General features: G+C 41.0%; 1 long non-coding RNA gene across 1 annotated transcript in view; it reads left to right on the forward strand.

Annotated features, from left to right (window-relative positions):
- The first annotated feature begins 4,531 nt into the window (after positions 1-4,531).
- The window catches only part of LOC121443615, a 50,674-nt gene continuing 37,124 nt past the window's right edge, over positions 4,532-18,081 (forward strand). Inside the window, exon 1 of the long non-coding RNA XR_005973679.1 lies at positions 4,532-4,552. This is a non-coding gene — a long non-coding RNA (uncharacterized LOC121443615). The remainder of the gene's footprint in view (positions 4,553-18,081) is intronic.

Raw genomic sequence — 18,081 nt, forward strand, 5'->3', positions numbered from 1 at the left:
AGGAGAGGGGGGTCCAGTTTCTTTCCAGAATCTCCTACATTTCTGAGAACATGAAAGTGAAACTCAACGTGCTTTTGTTTCTTTTCATTGCTTCCACAATTCAAGGAAAAGGAAATTGCAATCACAAAGTTGCATTTTAACCTAATGTTTAGCCCTTGAGAGGCGCTCCAAAATCAACTTACTAATGAGGTTAGAAGATTTTCCATGACCCATTAGAGTTTATTTTCTCTTGACCCCTGTGTGCTGGATAGTTTATGTCAACTTGACACAAGTTGTAGTAGTCTTAGAAGAGGGAACTTCAAAAAAGAAAATTTTCTTCATAAGATTGAGCTTCAGGCAAACCTGTACAACATTGTGTAAATTAGTGATTGTTGGGGGAGGGCCCAGCTCCTTGTGGATGGTGCCAGCCTTGAGTTGGTGGTCTTGGGTTCTAACAAGGCACAGCTGGAACAAGCCATGGGGAGCAAGCCAGTAAGGAGCATCCAGGGTCTCTACATCAACAACTGCTTCCAGGTTCCCCTCCTTCTCCATCTCATGGTGTTTCATCACAGAAACAGAAACCTTAAAATAACATGGTAATAGGATTATGGGCTATGGTGAGAGATCTGGCATGTTGTTTTGAGAAAGACTGTGAAAGGACCTTGGAACTAGAAATTTATTAGGAGTTCAAAGCTTGATGACATTTTATTTTGTAGCTTGGAAGATAAGAATGTTGAGAGTAAAGCAAACAGTGGAGGCCTAACTTGAGAAGTTCCAGAGAGAAGTTTGCAAGTCACTTAAAGACTAAAAATGAGATCTGTGGTTATGGTTAGCTGGAACTGAAGAATTAGCTGTAATTAACAAGAGCAAAGCTAATGAAGTAAGTCTTTGTTTTACAGGGACAATAGATGCTGGTCAACTGGAGCTAAGAAATTAGTGGTGATTAAGAAGAGGCAACATCACTGAGGCAGAGTCACTCTGGGGAAGTGTGCCCCTGCTGGAGGTTTTGATTGGGATTGCACTGAATCTGTGAGTCTGTTTTGGTAAAATAGTCATTTTAAAAATACAAATTCTCAGAGTTTTGATTTGCATTTCTCTGATGACTAAGGATGTTGAACATTTCCTTAAGTGACTTTCAGCCATTTTAGATTCCTTTGTTGAGAGTTCTCTGTTTAGGTCTGTACTCCATTTTTTTTATTGGATTATGTGATCTTTTGGTGTCCAATTTCTTGAGTTCTTTGTATATTTTGGAGATCAGACCTCTGTCTGATGTGGAGTTAGTGAAGATCTTTTCCCATTCTGTAGGCTGTCATTTTGTCTTGTTGACCGTGTCCTTTGCTTTACAGAAGCTCTTCTGTTTCAGGAGGTTCCATTTATTAATTGTTTCTCTCAGTGTTTGTGCTGCTGGGGTTCTACTTAGGAAGTGGTTCCCACTTTCTCTTCTATAAGGTTCAGTGTGGCTGGCTTTCTGTTAAGGTCTTTGATCCATTTGGACTTGAGTTTTGCATGGTGATAGATATGGGTCTATTTTCATTCTTCTACATGTTGATATCCAGTTATGCCAGCACCTCTTGTTAAATATGCTTTCTTTTTTTCCATTTGATATTTTTTGCTTCTTTATCAAAGATCAGGTGTTTGAAGATATGTGGATTGATATCCAGGTCTTCTATTCAGTTCCATTGGTCCTCCTGTCTGTTCTTATGCCAATACCAGTACTGTAGCTCTGTAGTAGAGTTTGAAGTCAGAAATTGTGATGCCTCCAGAAGTTCTTTTATTGTACAGAATTGTTTTGGCTATCCTGGGTTTATTGCTTTTCCATATGAAGTTGAGTACTGTTCTTTCGAGGTCTTTGTAGAACTTTGCTGGGATTTTGGTGGGCATTGCGTTGAATAAATAGATTGCGTTCTGTACGATTGCCCCCTTCCTCCATCTCAACCATCCCACTCTTCCAAGCTCTCCCTAACCCCCCTCTTCTCCCTTCTCTCTCCCTGTCACCCCTTTCCCCCACCCCACCTCCACTCCCATGCTCCCAACTTTTGCCTAGCGATCTTGTCTGCTTCCAATTTCCAGGAGGATCTATATATGTTTTCTTTGTATTCACCTTATTATTTAGCTTTTCTAAACATGGCTAGAATCCACTAATGAATGAATGTTTAGAATTGGCAGTGTCAAACAGCTAATGAAGTTATTGTGTGTCCTGAGATCAGATACCCTTTTTTAATCAACTGATGACATTTAAATTCCTCAAAAATTCTAACAAAGAAACTAAGCAAGCATGTCATTCTGAAACTGCTAACCCTAAGTAAGGCAATTAGGTCTCCTTTGAGTACACTACAGTGATACAGAGGATGTCACTGGCTCTGTTTCCAGCCGTTAGTGATAAACATACAACATGGAATTCATCCTGCAAATAAGAAGCATTTCAAATAACTGACATCTGTAGCAAACAACAAAATGAGATTACTATAAAGAGTATATGCATCGTTATTTTCCATCAGTTGGGTAAGGCTTAAATCAGACTCAGAAGATGGAAATCATTTTCTGTTCATATCTTAGATAGAAATGGCTGTTTAATTTTTAATATATTTTACAAAAAACTTTTTAGCACTTTTAGAATTCAAATTTGACTTTTGTGTTTGTGCTGTATACTCATATGTGTGTGTGTGTGTGTGTGTGTGTGTGTATGAATATGTGTGCCCTCAACAATACATGTACATGTGGAGGCTGTGGAGAAGCAGTCAATGTATGATGTCTTCATCACTTTCCACCTAAGTTTTTAAGTCGGGAGTCTTTCATTGATCCTAGTAACCATTGATGGATAGAGGACTGCACAGTGATCCTGCCTCACCACGCTTGGCTTTAGTGGGTGTGGCAGACCTAAATGAGGTCTTCACGCATGCAGAGCAAGTGCTTTACCACTGAGGCATCGCTCCAACCCTCAACCCTCAATATTTCACTTTGAGATGAATGGTCCTACAGAGGTAGCACATGCTTTTAATCCGATATATATATATATAATTTAATATATTATATTAAGTTTATATATATAATTCAATTTTTTTAAAAAAATGACAAAGAGTAAGACTGGGGACGTAGTTCAGTTGGTAGAGTTCAGAAAGCCCTGGTTTTATGACATCATAACATAAATCCTCTGATGCCAGCACCGGGGAGCTAGAGATAAAACAAACAGAAATTCAAGCTCATCAATTGTTCTACTGCATTGCAAGGCCAGCCTAGCTGCATAAGAACGTTTGCAAAATACAAAACAGGGTGGTGAATGTACTGTGGTGAGGAGGAAGGATGGGTGCATGGGTGAGAAAGGGAAAGACAGGAGAGATGGTGGGGAATCTAAGTGGAACAGGGAGGCTCACCCAAACTCCTCTCTATGGCTTCCCCATCTTCCTACATTCCTTGTGTGCACTGTTTGTGACTTGCAAGCAGCACAGAGAAGCAGTTTCAGTTTCCCATTCCTGGCAATGACTGGAAATGCGGTTTTCCTTGCTATTGTGGGTGAGAGTTCATTGAAGGACCTGCATTCCTTCCACTGTCAGAATGGCTTTCATTTTCTCTAAGAACTGTGAGTAGACAGGGCTCCTAGGCCTGTTGGCAGGCGAGGGAAGTAGGTGGAATAAATAACAGTATAGGATTTTCATAATGTTATATGTATCCTACTAATGTAGAGACTTCTTAAATATTTGTATACACACATAAGAAAGAAGATGAAGTTGCTCTCCACTGGAGCAACAATAATTCCTGCTAGATACCACAGGGTAACAATTGAAAAGCCCAGACCCAGGAATTATTTAGCTTTTTCAGACTTGTTGGCCATGGATGACCCAAATACTTACGTGCCATGGTCAGTGTTCTTAGGTACCTTCCAGAACTTGATGTAAGGTCCTGTTAGTTAATGAAAACACCACGTTCCTGAGTTATAGATTGTAACTGATACGGACCTAGATGATCCTACTGGTTATCTTTCATAGTTCTTTAGCCATAGAGGCAGAGGAGAAAATGAAATATTAATCATATCCAGGTATGACCTCTGTGAGCTACAATACTGACTGTCCATATAAGCCATAACCACCAATGGAAGAGTTACAACAATGTCAGGGTAGTGAGCAACTCCTTCCTGATTGGATTTAATATTACTCTGCAGGATGGTACTCGTACTTGGAACCATATCTGGACAACAACCTAAGCTTATGCTGGTCATACACCCTGGTGAGAACCTACTACTCTTCTGCTAAAAGATATAACATTAAAATAGCTTCTAATGATTTTCCATGATACCCATAGATTAAGGTATTGCTTAAGCCTTATCATGAAAGCTCTTGTTTGCAGTAGATTATAATCAATAGAGATATCCACAGCTGGCCAACTTGCATAGAATAAAATATTGATAAATGTCAAGAACTAAATTGAATACACATATTTCTACTTTAAGTAGAATGTTGTGGAAGAAAGGTGAGAAGACTGGAAGAGTCAGAGTTGGCGGATGATTCCAAGGAAACAATCTTCTGGACACTGCTGGACAGTTACACATTTAACCTGGCAGTGATTGTATACAACACAGGTAAGACCTGTCAAGCTCAAGCTGGACCAAATCTCTGCATTAAATGGGGAGTTTATTATGATAAGAATTAAGGAAAATGAATCTACAATAATGAAGAAATAATATTAGTCAGAAGAGGTCAAATGTGTTTTTGTCTTGGGTGAAACTAAAATTGGCATCTGCACAGGACCTCAGACAATGTGTTGTGTGACTTTAGTTCAGGCTGCATTTGTGGAATCATGAGCCCGGAAATTTATTTTAAGTGTCCAGCATAGTCAGTAAGCTGCTTTTCCTTATTCCCTGGCTTTTTCCAAGCCCCATTCCCACATTGCTATTTTTGGAATGTCCATCTTTTTCTGCCAGGAAAGGAAGTGCAGGTACAATGAAAAACAACTGTTTGTTTTATTTCACTTTCATATTCTTGGAAATGCAGGTGATTCTGAAAACCAAGTAGATCCATGTTTCTCATTGATTGGCCAACACACACTGAGAGGCAAGGGGCAGAAAACAGAAGAGTGTGTAAATACTGCTGAACTGATAACCCTACTCCTTTCCACAGATGAGGCGGGGGTGGTTTTAAATGAAGAGCCTAGAGCACGGTGGACAGTGGCTCCTATAAGCTGAACTACAGTGAGAGCATACACTGGACTCAGGGTTTTCTGAAAAGTGGACAGGGGCATTCAGATCTAACTTCTAACCCTCACCACCTCTCTTCTCTAAGAGATGTCAGGTAACAAGATATTTAGGAACATGCCTTTATAATGGGGATACTCAGCTTAGAAGCTGGGGTGCTTTGGTGGGAGGTGGACAGGACTGCATCTTTGCCAGTCCTTCAAGCTGAGGTAAACCTAAAGGAAATGATCTGGATGTAGTTTTTGGTAAAGGTATCCAATTGTTTTGACTTGCCTTATTCATCTTCGTAGCAGGGCTGTAGTTGGATGTTTTAGGTGATGGAATATTTCTGCAGTGTGCATGAGCGTGTTCTCTATCACTCTCCTCTTGCTTCCTAGTCCATGGTCAATTATTTAATTCCTTACACCCTGAGGCCTTTGGTGTGCGGGGAAGTCTCTCTGGATGCTGCTTCTGCTGTTGCTGGCTGTGGAAAACTGGGCCTGAAGAATATTCGTCACTGGTTTTCTTTATTGTAAAGCAGGGGTGTTAAGGAGCTTCTCTCCATCTATGAGGAATATGAGCTGTGTCAGGATGTGGTGACAGCTGTCATTTAGGCAGGCTTCCTTTTCTCATGCCTGCTGTGTCACAGCCTTCTCATTCCCTGTGTTCATATTCAGTGGAAAGACCTTGCAGACAACTGTCACACTGGAGTCTGCGTCACAGATCTGGGAGCTAGAGCTGACAGAATGAGAGGGGAAAACTGAAAAGGTGAGAACAGTATTTGTGCCACAGGGACGTTCTGTCTGTGCCCTATGGGTGTCTGTCCCCTTCAACAGTAAATCAACCTATGGTGTTTATTTAACTAAGTTTAGCTTCTCTGTTTGGACATTCTCTTTACTCATCCCTACTGACCTTTGTCTTCATTCAGTTTGAACAAAGTTCTGCAGCTCTGGCTTCCTGCACAGCTGTCCCTATTTCTCTAGTAGATTTCACAGGTGTTGCTTGTGCCGCGAGTCTGTCTATGCTTATGCTCATACACAGTATGATTCTAGGATATTTCTGTTCTGTATTTGTCTTGCCTAACTCTTAGCACGAATGCTCTATTAATTTAGTAGGACTTTGATTTCATAGACACAGAGTAGACACAATAAAGTCCAGGTGCATTCCTTATGTTCCCCGTTTACTCCTTGATGACAAATCACCATATATGGTGTGCTGTTGGTGAAGAAGTGAGCAAGGTGAAAACACATTCTGCTACCTGAGGTTCATTACGCTGGGGGAGGCTGACAGAAAATGAACCCAGACAGATACATATCATGTGACAGCAAGTGTTGTGGAAAGACAGAAACATAGTGAGAGGGTGGTGGATGGGAGAAGCAGGTGCAATTTTACAACCCAATGGGGATATCAAAGCTAAAGCCTGCCTACTTGAAGAAGAACCTAGAGAAAGGTGATGAAATTCATAGCCATGTGGCTACTGGGGAGAGCTATAAGTACACTAATTCACTAAGTATCAAGTCCTGAGATGAGAAGACAGCCTAAGATACCAGGGTGGCTGGACGACATCAGCGGCTCCAGAAGTCCAATGATTATATTTAAGGATATGTTGTATTTACTGTGTGCACTGTACACATAATGAACTTTCCATGAGGGAAATGGGGATTCCTAGCTTGCCTCTCAGAATTGATGCAGCATGATATGACTTCCGTGCCAATAAGACATCTCTGGCTGTTTGATTATCTATATTGTTGCAAGAACAATAACAGGAAATATAGTGATGTCAATGACATGATCAAAGGTGGAATTGAGGAGGTCATGAAGAAGATAATGTAGGAATAATGATCAGTTGTGACTGGATTTGGAAATAGAGATTAAGTCTGAGAACTGATCTGATACGGGTGAGACAGAAAGAGGAGGCTCCACGGTGACAGTGGCATTTGCTGCCTCCTTAATCGATGGTGAAGTTCATTGTGCTGCCATGGGAGGTCTTGCAGGCAGGTTTGTGGAGAACAAAGAGCAGAAATATGAGATCTGAGCTATTAAATACCCCCAAATCAAAGTCAGGTCCTTAAGCCTGCCAGCAATTGTATTTACCTGCTGAGCCTCCTTGCTGAACTTGATATTCTTTTCGTTGTTTTTCTTGAAGCGGGGTCTCAAGTAGCCCAGACCATTCTGTAACTCACTCTGTGCCAAGGATGACCTGGAAGTATTGATCCTCTTACCTCTACTTCAAGAGTAAATGAATTTCAGGGTTCCACATGCATCTGCATTTGATGAGGTGCTGGGGATTGAACCCAAGGCCTTATTCATGTTAGGAAAGTTCTGTACCAATTGACCTACATCTCCAGTGCACAGTTAGATTTCTTTCATAAAATAAAAGATTTAAAATGAAAAAGCCTGGGATAAAACCGGACTTGCTGAACATAGCGGACAATGAGGACTACTGAGAACTCAAGAACAATGGCAATGGGTTTCTGATCCTACTGCACGTACTGGCTTTGTAGGAGCCTAGGCAGTTTGGATGCTCATCTTACTAGAACTGGATGGAGGTGGGTGGTCCTTGGACTTTCCACAGGGCAGGGAACCCTGATTGCTCTTCGGGCTGAGGAGGGAGGGGTACTTGATTGGGGGAGGGGGAGGGAAATGGGAGGCGGTGGCGGGGAAGAGACAGAAATCTTTAATAAATAAATAAATTTTAAAAAAAAGAAAACAGTGACTTTAAGAGATGACCTGGGTAACTGAGATTTTGTACTGAATAAATGGATTTTAACACGGACTTTAAGCGTAAAAAGTGTTATATTATTGTAAGCGTATACCAGGTTCTGAAAAAGACAGGAGAAAAGTAAATATAAACAAATTAAGAATTATTTCAACCAAATACAATAGCTGGACTTCCTGACATCTTTTGAAAACAAAAATAAAACAGATATGGTGGTGGTGGCACACACCTTTAATATCAGCACTTAGGAGGCAGATGCAGGACAGGCTCTGTGAGATCAACGCCAGTCTAGTCTACAAATAGAGTTCCAGTATGGCTAGGATTGTTACACAGAGCAACTCTGTCTTGAAAAACAAAACCAAACAAGCAAACAAGTAAAAAAAATAAAGGTAAATAAATAGATAAAAATAACACACTAAATAGATTTGTTGATCATTAGAGATTTGGAATTGATTAAACATTGATGTCAGTTATCATTCATTATTACTTATTTTTCAGCTTGAGAAACTAGATGCACGTTATGTTCCAAGCATTTGAAAGCACACAGTGAAGGAAGTGTGTACAGAGGGAAAAGATATTTTGGATTTGATACAGAGTACTCTTGTCAGGTTCATGTTTTTATAGTTGCTGATGCTGACCCAAAGAATCATGTGGATTTCAATATTATTTTCCTTAAGTTTTAATTTTTCTGTAATTAAAGTTTTAAGTGAGAGCTGCTGAAAATGTGTTCTATTTTCCTTTCTATTGTTTTTATAAACACCGTGACCAAAAGCTTAGACATTCTTCTCACAGTCCATCAGTAGGAAAACTCAGGGCAGAAACTCTACAATAATAGAGGTGGAAACTATGGGAGAATGCTGCTTGCTAGCTTGTCCCGCATAGTTCGAGTATGCTTTCTTAAATTACACACTGCCACCCACAACACAGTGAGCTAGGACCTCCCACATAAATTATCAATATAGAAAATGCCCCGAAGGTATCCCCCAGGTTAATCTGATGGGGTCAACTCCTTAACTGAGGTTTTCACCTCTAGAAGGACTATATCTTGTATCTTGCTGACAAAAAATAGCCAGCACTAATTATATGCGAACTATTCAACTAGTTCTTGGAATTCTCCTGTGTTTGTTGTAAAAAAGAAATCTGGTAAATGGAGAATGGTGACAGATCTAAGGGCTGTCAACAAGGTAATTCAACCCATGGGCCCTCTACAGTCTGGAATTCCTCTGCCTTCTCTGTTACCAAAAGTATGTCCTCTTATAGTTATTGATTTAAAGGATTGCTTCTTCACTATACCATTTTTTTCATTTATTCTTTTGTTCTTTCTTTTTTTAATTAATTTATTTTTTATTGAAAATTTCCACCTCCTTCCCTCCTCCCACTTCCCTCCCCCCCCCCACTTCCTCTCCCCGTCCCTCTCCAGTCCAAGGAGCATTCACTATACCATTTTAGGGTTGGCAAGAGACTTGGCTCTGGAGGGGTTCCCAGGTGTCTACGGGGATGTCCCCAGCTAGGTCCTTGGGCAATAGAGGAGAAGGTTCCTTAATTGGCCTTGTCTTATAGTCACACTGATGAATATCCTGAATATCACCATAGAGCCTTCCTCTGGTGACAGATGGAGATAGAGACAGAGACCCACATCGGAGCACTGGACTGAGCTCCCAAGGTTCAGTTGAAGAGCAGAAGGAGGGAAAATATGAGCAAGGAAGTCAGAACCATGAGGGTCTGGTTCACCCACTGAGACAGTGTGCCTGATCTAATGGGAGCTCACCAAATCCAGCCGGACTGGGACTGAATAAGCATGGGATCAAACTGGACCCTCTTAATGTGGCTGACAATTGGGGCCAACTGAGAAGCCAATGATAATGGCACTGGGATTTGTCTCTACTGCATGTACTGGCTTTTTGGGATCCTAGTCTATTTGGATGTAAACCTTCCTAAGCCTGGATGGAGTGGGGAGGGCCTTGGACTTCCCACAGGGCAGGGTATCCTGCCTTCTCTTAGGACTGGAGGGGGGAGGGTGAGTGGGGGAGCAGGAGGGAAATGGGAGGAGTGGAGGAAGTGGAAATTTTGAATGGTATTATTTATAAAACAATAAAAATTAAAAAGAAGCTCCTATGTGAATTCCTTTAGTGACAATAACTTGGATGCACCAGAGATTTTCTTGATTTCTAACCACCACCCATCTGACTATGATTTTCTAGTCCTGATGGACACCCTGATAAAGGATCTTCCTAATCAAAAACCCCACAATTTTGTGCTTTCCTTGCCTAATGTTACAGAGACAGTCATTGAAAGAAATTGCACTGATATGGAGTAAGTTATTTGGTTACAACTCTCCAGGCTTAGAATTTTCAGTTTTCTTTATTTAATGGTCAAAGACTGTGACATGGATTTGCTGGCGGTAAGTTTAAATGACTTTCGAGTCCTCTTTGAAGTGAATGATGTATCCATGGAATTCGTTGCTAAGGATTCCCAAGTACCTGTAGAACAACTGAAAATAATGATTAAATCGTCTTATTTGTTGGAAACTAAGAGTGGTGAAACATTAGAAGAAAAGATTTTCAAATGTGCAAATAAATTTGCCACAGGTAGTGTTAGGTTCCTTGCTAGAGGTCATTCCATTGGGAAAGTGTTTTGCTTTCACCTTCTCCTTAACACAGTGACTGAAGACGCCAAAGTTCTCCTTAGAGAGACTTTCAAAAACTAGTTCTAATTCAACCTATCCACCGCTGCTGACTGTGACAATATCAAATGCTTAATACCAGGGAGTCATTAGATAAATCGCCCCCTCTGACATCTTCTCTTTACACTACCCAGTCCACTACCAGCAAGGGAAAACGTAGGGATAAGGCTTAGGAGTGTTAACATGTCAGACCTGACAATCCCTAATCAGTCTTCAGCTCTGTATATTCCCTCGTGTGTTTCTCTGTCTTTTAACTTTACATGCACACTTAAATACATACACTCATATACACCCAGACACACAAAACGCTTGAATAGGTGTTTTGTAGCCATTTCTTCCTAATCAAAACATCCTAACAAGGATGCGGGGACTTGAGGGTTTTATCCCCAGTGCATAAAGCACTTGGCATGCATATTTGAGGATCAGAGTTTATTTTCCAGAACTCACATAAATGCTGAGTAGGTGTGGTAGCCTTCTTGTAATTCTACACTCAGAAGGCAGAGACAGTGGAACCACGAACTAAGCTGTGTATGTCTGTAAATTTTGGGTTCAATTGGGAGACCCTTCCTTGGTGACAAAGGAAGAAAGTAATTGAGGAGGCCCAACATAAGTCTGAAATGCCCAAACACATATAAATACGCATGCAGCAAAACAAGACATATTTTAAATATAAAATAAAATAAGACTCAGAAAAGAAATCACAAGCCTCAGAAATACAAAGGATTCGTGAAACTCGCCTCAGTGTTATCTAAGCAGTATGCGTTTGGGGGTGATGGGGGATGCAGTTCGGAGCAACTGAGGACCCTGCAAATCCTACAGGGACCTCTATGTCTGCACCTGTGTGTGGACCATTGCTCTGCTGGGGTCTGCTTTTTATTGATGCAGCTGCCATTGAATGACCATTGCTCCTGTAAGTAATCCACACCCTAATAAACTCACTTATTCATGATGCTAGACTCAGAGGACTTTGTTTCTTTGGTCTTTCGTGGTTGCCTAGATGAGGTGAAGAGGCATTTGTTTGTGTCTCCCCCACAAAATTATATAACACAATAGATGTTTTGAATAGGGATCTGAAGAACCAAAAATGAGTTGAGGACTGTATCATCCTTACAATGGGTGCTGATAAATGGAAGTGTGGTTGACCATGTCATCAGCCTTCTCAGTCTTATACCCAGACATATCTAAATAGAAACTGGACACAAAAGGTTGGACTGTGATGGGTTGTTGGGACAGAGAATCATGTTCATTGTCTGTAGTGTGATATACACGTAGTCCAGCTAGGGTTGGGTAATGTCCTAGGATGGTAGGTACAGTGTTAAGATAGGGATTTGCAAGCACAATACCTGTAGGTGAAGGTCCTAGGGCACTGTTAGAACATGAGTGTATGTAAAACCCAAAACAAGGGGCATCCCAGATTTCTAAGTCATCCTCGTATACTTGTCTGCCTGAAGGGGATGACAGGGGGCAATAAAAAGTTCTAAAAAAACCCTAAGAAACTCACTGTTTTTTTTTCTTTCAGTTTATTTATATGATGGATTACATTGATAGATTTTTGTATGTTGAACCAGCCCTGCATCTCTGGGATGGAGCCTTCTTGATCGTAATTTGTTCTTCATTTGTGATTGTTAGTTTGTTTGCTCTTGCTTTAATAAAGAAAATGGATAATACATTTCAGAAAAAAAGGAAAAAAATTCTTACATAATTTTTCTGGGAGTGGGGTGAATGTGGATTTTAAGTGCAATGAAAATGAGCTTTTGAAGACTCACTTCAAGACATGGCTATTTGGGAAGGGTCCAGGTATATGGTTCACTGGAAACCATGGCAGCATGCCAGCTAGAGCAGGTGCAGGTGTGTTTGGAGCTTCTGTGAAGTGAGGGTCCTGAGCTCAGGATCTGTAGAACCTAGGACTTAGGCTCATATTCACTCTTAAGGCTCAGCAGAGTACAGATCTCTCTCTGTCTCTGTCTCTGTCTCTGTATTTCTCTCTCTCTCTCTCTCTCTCTCTCTCTCTCTCTCTCTCTCTCACACACACACACACACACACATTAATACACATTTGTGACTGAGATTTGGCTCAGTAGAAGGGATGTGGCAGTATCTGAGCCCCTAGGTAACAGATCACAGCTCTGGCACAGCTCTAGCAGAAAAGGGATACTCCAGAGTCTCATGCTTAGTAGAACAGGACACAGTATGATATAGTTGTGACTCTGAACTCTGGGATGGCAGTGACTAGGCTCTTTAAAGCTAGCTGATAAGGTAGGCAGAAATAAGCTGAAAATGTCAGGGCATAGCTGGGCCTTGGGTCTTGAGGTCATGGGGCAGTAGGCAAGGTTTAGATGCCAAGATTTCCGTAAAAAAGGAAGGTAAGTGTTCTTCCCATGGGCATTGGGGAAAAGGCACAGGTTCAGTCAGGTAAGACTGTTGGTGACTGTTCCCCTTTGGGAGCCCTCACAGCAGCCTCTAATACTGTGAAAGCTAGCCAAAAGGCAGGGAGGTTTTTTCTCAGTACCAACCATTTTCTATGTCCTGTAAACAGTGTATGGTGTCTTCATAGATAGACTGTTACCACCAGGTGTATCATTTTGGGGACTATGGAACCTTCCCAAACAACAACCCGAGGGTAGAGTTCATACACCTGGCACAGAACTTTGTTTGATAAGCTAGATCTTCTTGAATGAGCATTAATTGCTCACTCCTGCACACGGTAACTTCAGTTAAACTCCTTAAGTACACATATGAAGGCATCTTTTCAACTGAGGCTTCTTGCTTTCTCGTGGCTCCACCTAGTGCCAAATTGTCATAAAAGCTAGCTGACACACTCCTAGGAAGAAAGACTGTTCCATGCTAATATAATTTTTGTTTTTTGTAATTTCAAATTAAGTTTGGAGACTAAATTTAAGCTATTTTAACTGCTAAAATTGGTTTTATTTTATCTTTATTATTTTAGGGTAGATAGATAGATAGATAGATAGATAGATAGATAGAATACATGTTATGCATGTGTATGAACATCAGAAGGCAACTTGAAGGAGCCCATTCTCTCTGTCTATTTTGTGGGTTTTTTGGAATTGAATTAAAGTCATCAGGGTTAAAGGTAAGTTCTTTTATCCCCTGGATCATCACACTGACCCTAAATTAATTGTAGATGCAAATCATTATGAAACTACATACGTATGCTTTAAATACTGGAAATAAGTTCCTCTCCTAATGATGCCATTGACAGTGCCTTGTTCCCATTCGACACACCCTGGAACACAACCTGGGAACTAGGGACAGTGAACCAATCCAGGCTAGACTGGTTTCGGGTGTATGCACAGAAAGGTGAAACGTGTCCTCAAGTGAACTTTTAGGAGGGCTCTTCTATCTACAGTCTTATGCAGAAGTAGGTGTACACATGATTAAGTCAGGAGCATTATGGAAAGGGACAGGTGTAGTGAACAAGGCTTACGTAATCCAAGCTTGTCTATCAAAATGAAGACTCACCCAAATTGTGCCCTCCGTAACTGTGCTGGCTGGTTTTATGTCAACCTGTCACAAGCTAGAGAGAAGGAAGGACCTAAGCTAGAGGAAGGAGCCTCAAATGAGAAAACGCCTCCATAAGATTCAGCTCCAAGGCAGTGGGGGTGGGTCCAGCCCATTGTGGGTGATGCCATCGGTGGACTTGAGGTCCTGTGGTCGAAAAGAAAGCAGGCTGATCAAGCCAGGGGAAGCAAGCCAGTAAGCGCCACTCTTCTATAGCGTCTGTATCGGATCCTGCCTCCAGGTTCCTACCCTGTTTGAAATTCAGTACTGACTTTCTCGAAGATGAACAGTCATAAGGAAGTATAAGCCAAATAAACCCTTTCCTCTCCAACTTGTGTTTTGGTCATGATGCTTCATTGCAGCAATAGAAACCCTAACTAAGATATTAACCAAACCTCTCTGTATCTTGATCACTGTAAGAGTAAGCCCAAACAGTAATGAATTTCCTTGAATACCTCCTTTCATGTGGCTTGTTGTGAATTCTGATAGTGTCCTGCTCTCTAATCGCCACTATTACTCTGAATAGTTTTGGAGTAGTTTTCTTGCTACAATGAACATTCTTATATAAGAGGCCAAGAACCTGAAAAGTCCACCCTCAAGCCCCAACCACTGGTAATTGTTGCCTAAAATAAAAATTGTATTTCCTAGCCTGCTTTTCATCTTGGTATGGCTACATGAATAGATGATGGACATCAGGTTATAATCTTGGGGAACTTTCAAAGACAGATGCCTTATACTCTTGTCATCCTTTTTCTTCCCATACCTGATTCTTGCAGCATGAGAAGCTCCTAGACTAAAAGGTTGAGTATCAGCCCTTGTCTTATAATAACTGAATATCTAGGATGTCCTGAGACAGAGCCACTGTAGCAACCTGTACTAATGTATGAGAAAGAAACTTTTGGATCATTTGAATCATGTGGTCTGTAGGTCATTCTAAACTATCTGGAAGTTTTGGATCTTGTGATTGAATGGAGATCACACAACTTCTGTTAGTGACTGTTTATATGTTTCCAATGGTCTGTGCACACGCCTCTCTCCACCATCTGACATTAGTATCTTAAATATTTTCTGCAGTAACAGATGTTTAATCATTCTTTCTTTGAGCTCCTGCCTCCTTTACCCTTGTCGTATCTTCCCTCCATTTCTATTTCTGTTTTCCTTTGAAAGTCTCTGATGTTGTTTCTGTCTTTGCTCTGATGTTTTGTATTCTGATTATTTTTTCAAAGGGTAGATTTGAATATTATTTTTCTTCGTTTGTGGGTACTGAATCATGGAATCTTTTCACCTGAGCTGATTCTGGATGCTATAAAATTTGAAAAAGGTACAGGTACCTTTATTTTTTTCCAGAAAAAAAATGTATTTAGGTGTATGAGTGTGTTACCACATTCATGCCCGGTTCCCATGGAGACCAGAGGAGAGCATCAGATCCCCTGAAACTGAAGTTACAAGTGGTTGTGAGCTAATATTGGAAACTGAACCTGGGTCATCTGGATGAGCAGCAAGTATTCTTAACCACGGAACAGCCTCTCTAGCTCCTAGGACAGCATTCTCCATAGCTGTGTTCTTGCTGAAGTATGAACCACAATCAGTGTAATATTTACGCTTCTCTTTCCAATTTCCTAAATTAAGATTGTTTGTAAAAACCACATAGAAGAAGAAAGATAAAGTCATCTACAGTTTGCTTCCCCTAGTTAGAACATAATGAGCCTTTGTGAGAAATGTTACTTTCTTAAATTTATTTTTTTAATTTTTGAGAAGTTCATACATGAGTACTATAGCTACATCATTTCCATCCCTACCTCTCCCGCTCCAACTCCTTTCATATCCTCTTCACTCTCTCTCAAATTTATGACCACTTATTCCTTTAATTACTATTGCTTTACACATACATACACACAAATACACACACACACACACACACACACACACACGTGTGCAGACACATAGGCTACTGAGTCTACTTAATGTTGCTCATACGTACAGGTGTTTAGGGATGACCACTTGGTATTGGGCAGCCTATCAGGGAGCTCATGTTCAGAGAAAACTGTTTCTCCCGCAGCAACCATTGGTGGACTGCAGTTCTCCATTTAGGAATAGAGCCTTGTGACATTTTTCCTATCCACATTGACATGCTGACTGGCTTTGTCACTATGCAGGTCTTGTTTAGCTGATGACATTTTTGAGATGAAATGTCACTTTTAAGAGAAAACCTTGCAACTCTTCTGTAATTGTAATTTTGGTGGTTAATCTTGATTGTTGTGTTGATTAGATGTGGATTTAACCACAAGACATGTTTCTGGGTAGACCTGGGAAGGTATTTTCATGAAGGATTCACTGATATGGAGGGAGGGTGGTGAGAAGACCCTTCCTCAGAGTGGGTGGCACCTTCCAATGGTGCCCAGATAGAAAGAGGCCTTCAGAAAAGCAGCTTGCTTGCCTTGCTTTTGCTTCTTGCTGGTACGGGTGTCTCTCCCACTGCTCCTGCTCCTGCTGCTGTCGCTTCTGCCACCTTCATTCTCTGCATCAGAACTCATCCTGTTTGGCTTTTCAATGTGAGCTGATGACCAATGGCTTTCCAGGAACCTTCTAGACCTTCTGGCCTGATGAGCTGAAGAGCTACCAGGTTCTTGGCCTCTCCAGTGTGAGGCAACTATTGCTAAATAAATCCATAGCACATAGGCAAATTTAATAAGTCCTCTCTCAAAATACATATAATTTTATTTGTTATGTTCCTCTAGAGAACCCTAACACAGCAGCTGCTAGTAATTGTGTCTCTCACAGTCTGTCACAGTGAAAGAAACTTCAGGTTGTATCCTTTATCTTGCTCCGCATAGCAAGTCTCCAGATGTTGTTAATATCTAATCTCCTAAATCCCAACCTGTCAGAACCAGATTCTTTTCTTAAGAAACCATTTATATGCAACCTCTTACCTACAGGCTACCTTTCTTTGTCTTCCTGACCTCACTATGTGGTCATATGTGTGTCTTTTTGTTGTTGTTGTTGTTGTTTTTTTTTTCTTAGCTCTAAGGCAGTGGTAAATATACCTGATGTGGTCTCTGTAGTTTGCTGGCTCATGCTTTTTGAAGGTGGTCATAAACATATTACACATTTGCATTTCCTTTTTAAAGTTTGAATCACAGGTGTTTCACAGAGGGGCAAGATAGAAAAAGGGTATCAAGGGAGTGTGCATAAAAACGCAACCCATGGAAGGAAACATAGGAGAAATGGATGGACATTGCTCAACATGATAGAAGAAGGAGTGAGGTATTGGACCATCAAAGGATAGAGAAGGAGATAGGCTACCACAGGTGTATCAGAGTGCAAACACTAAATAAGATGGCTGTGAATCTGGATAAGACACTGGACCTTCTATGGCAGGAAAAGCCTGGAGTCCTCCAAGAGTCCAGCGGTGCCTCTTCAAAGTGCTTGCTGTCTACGTCATCTTCTCCCTTTGTAGTTACAGTAAGTTTTACTGTGTGAGGTAAATTGCTGTGTGTGTCTTTCTTGTAATTTAAGAATGCCTAAAAATACTCCATTAGTGACTTTTCTCGTCACTGTAACAAAATACCAGACAAAAGCAACTTAAGGAAGGACTTGAGGATGCTGTCCACCGTGGCAGGGAAAGCACAGCTGCAGGAGCATGGGGTCTCTGGTCACATTGTGTTCACTGCACGAAACCAGAGAAAGATGAATGGTGGTCCTTCATTAGCTTTCTCTTGTGTTGTTTAGTCTGGAACCCCAGCCTATTGCATGGTCTATTGATATTCATGGTGAGTCTTCCCACTCCAGTTAAGCCTCTCTGGGGGCTTCACAGATAAGTCCAGAGATGTGTCTCCTGGGTGAATCTCAACCCTTTCAACCTGACAAGACCATCACACACACCTTTCAAATCTCTGTTTTTATTGTTGCCATACTTCATCAAATGTATTTCTAGACTCCTCTGCTAATTCTGCAGGACTGTCAATGAAAAGTTTTCATACTCCTGAGATCCTGGGCATTGATCCTCTATCCCTC

This window comes from Microtus oregoni, unplaced genomic scaffold, assembly GCF_018167655.1.
Source record: "Microtus oregoni isolate MIOR12 unplaced genomic scaffold, Mior012 000110F_ref0000174, whole genome shotgun sequence".
NCBI lineage: Eukaryota > Metazoa > Chordata > Mammalia > Rodentia > Cricetidae > Microtus > Microtus oregoni.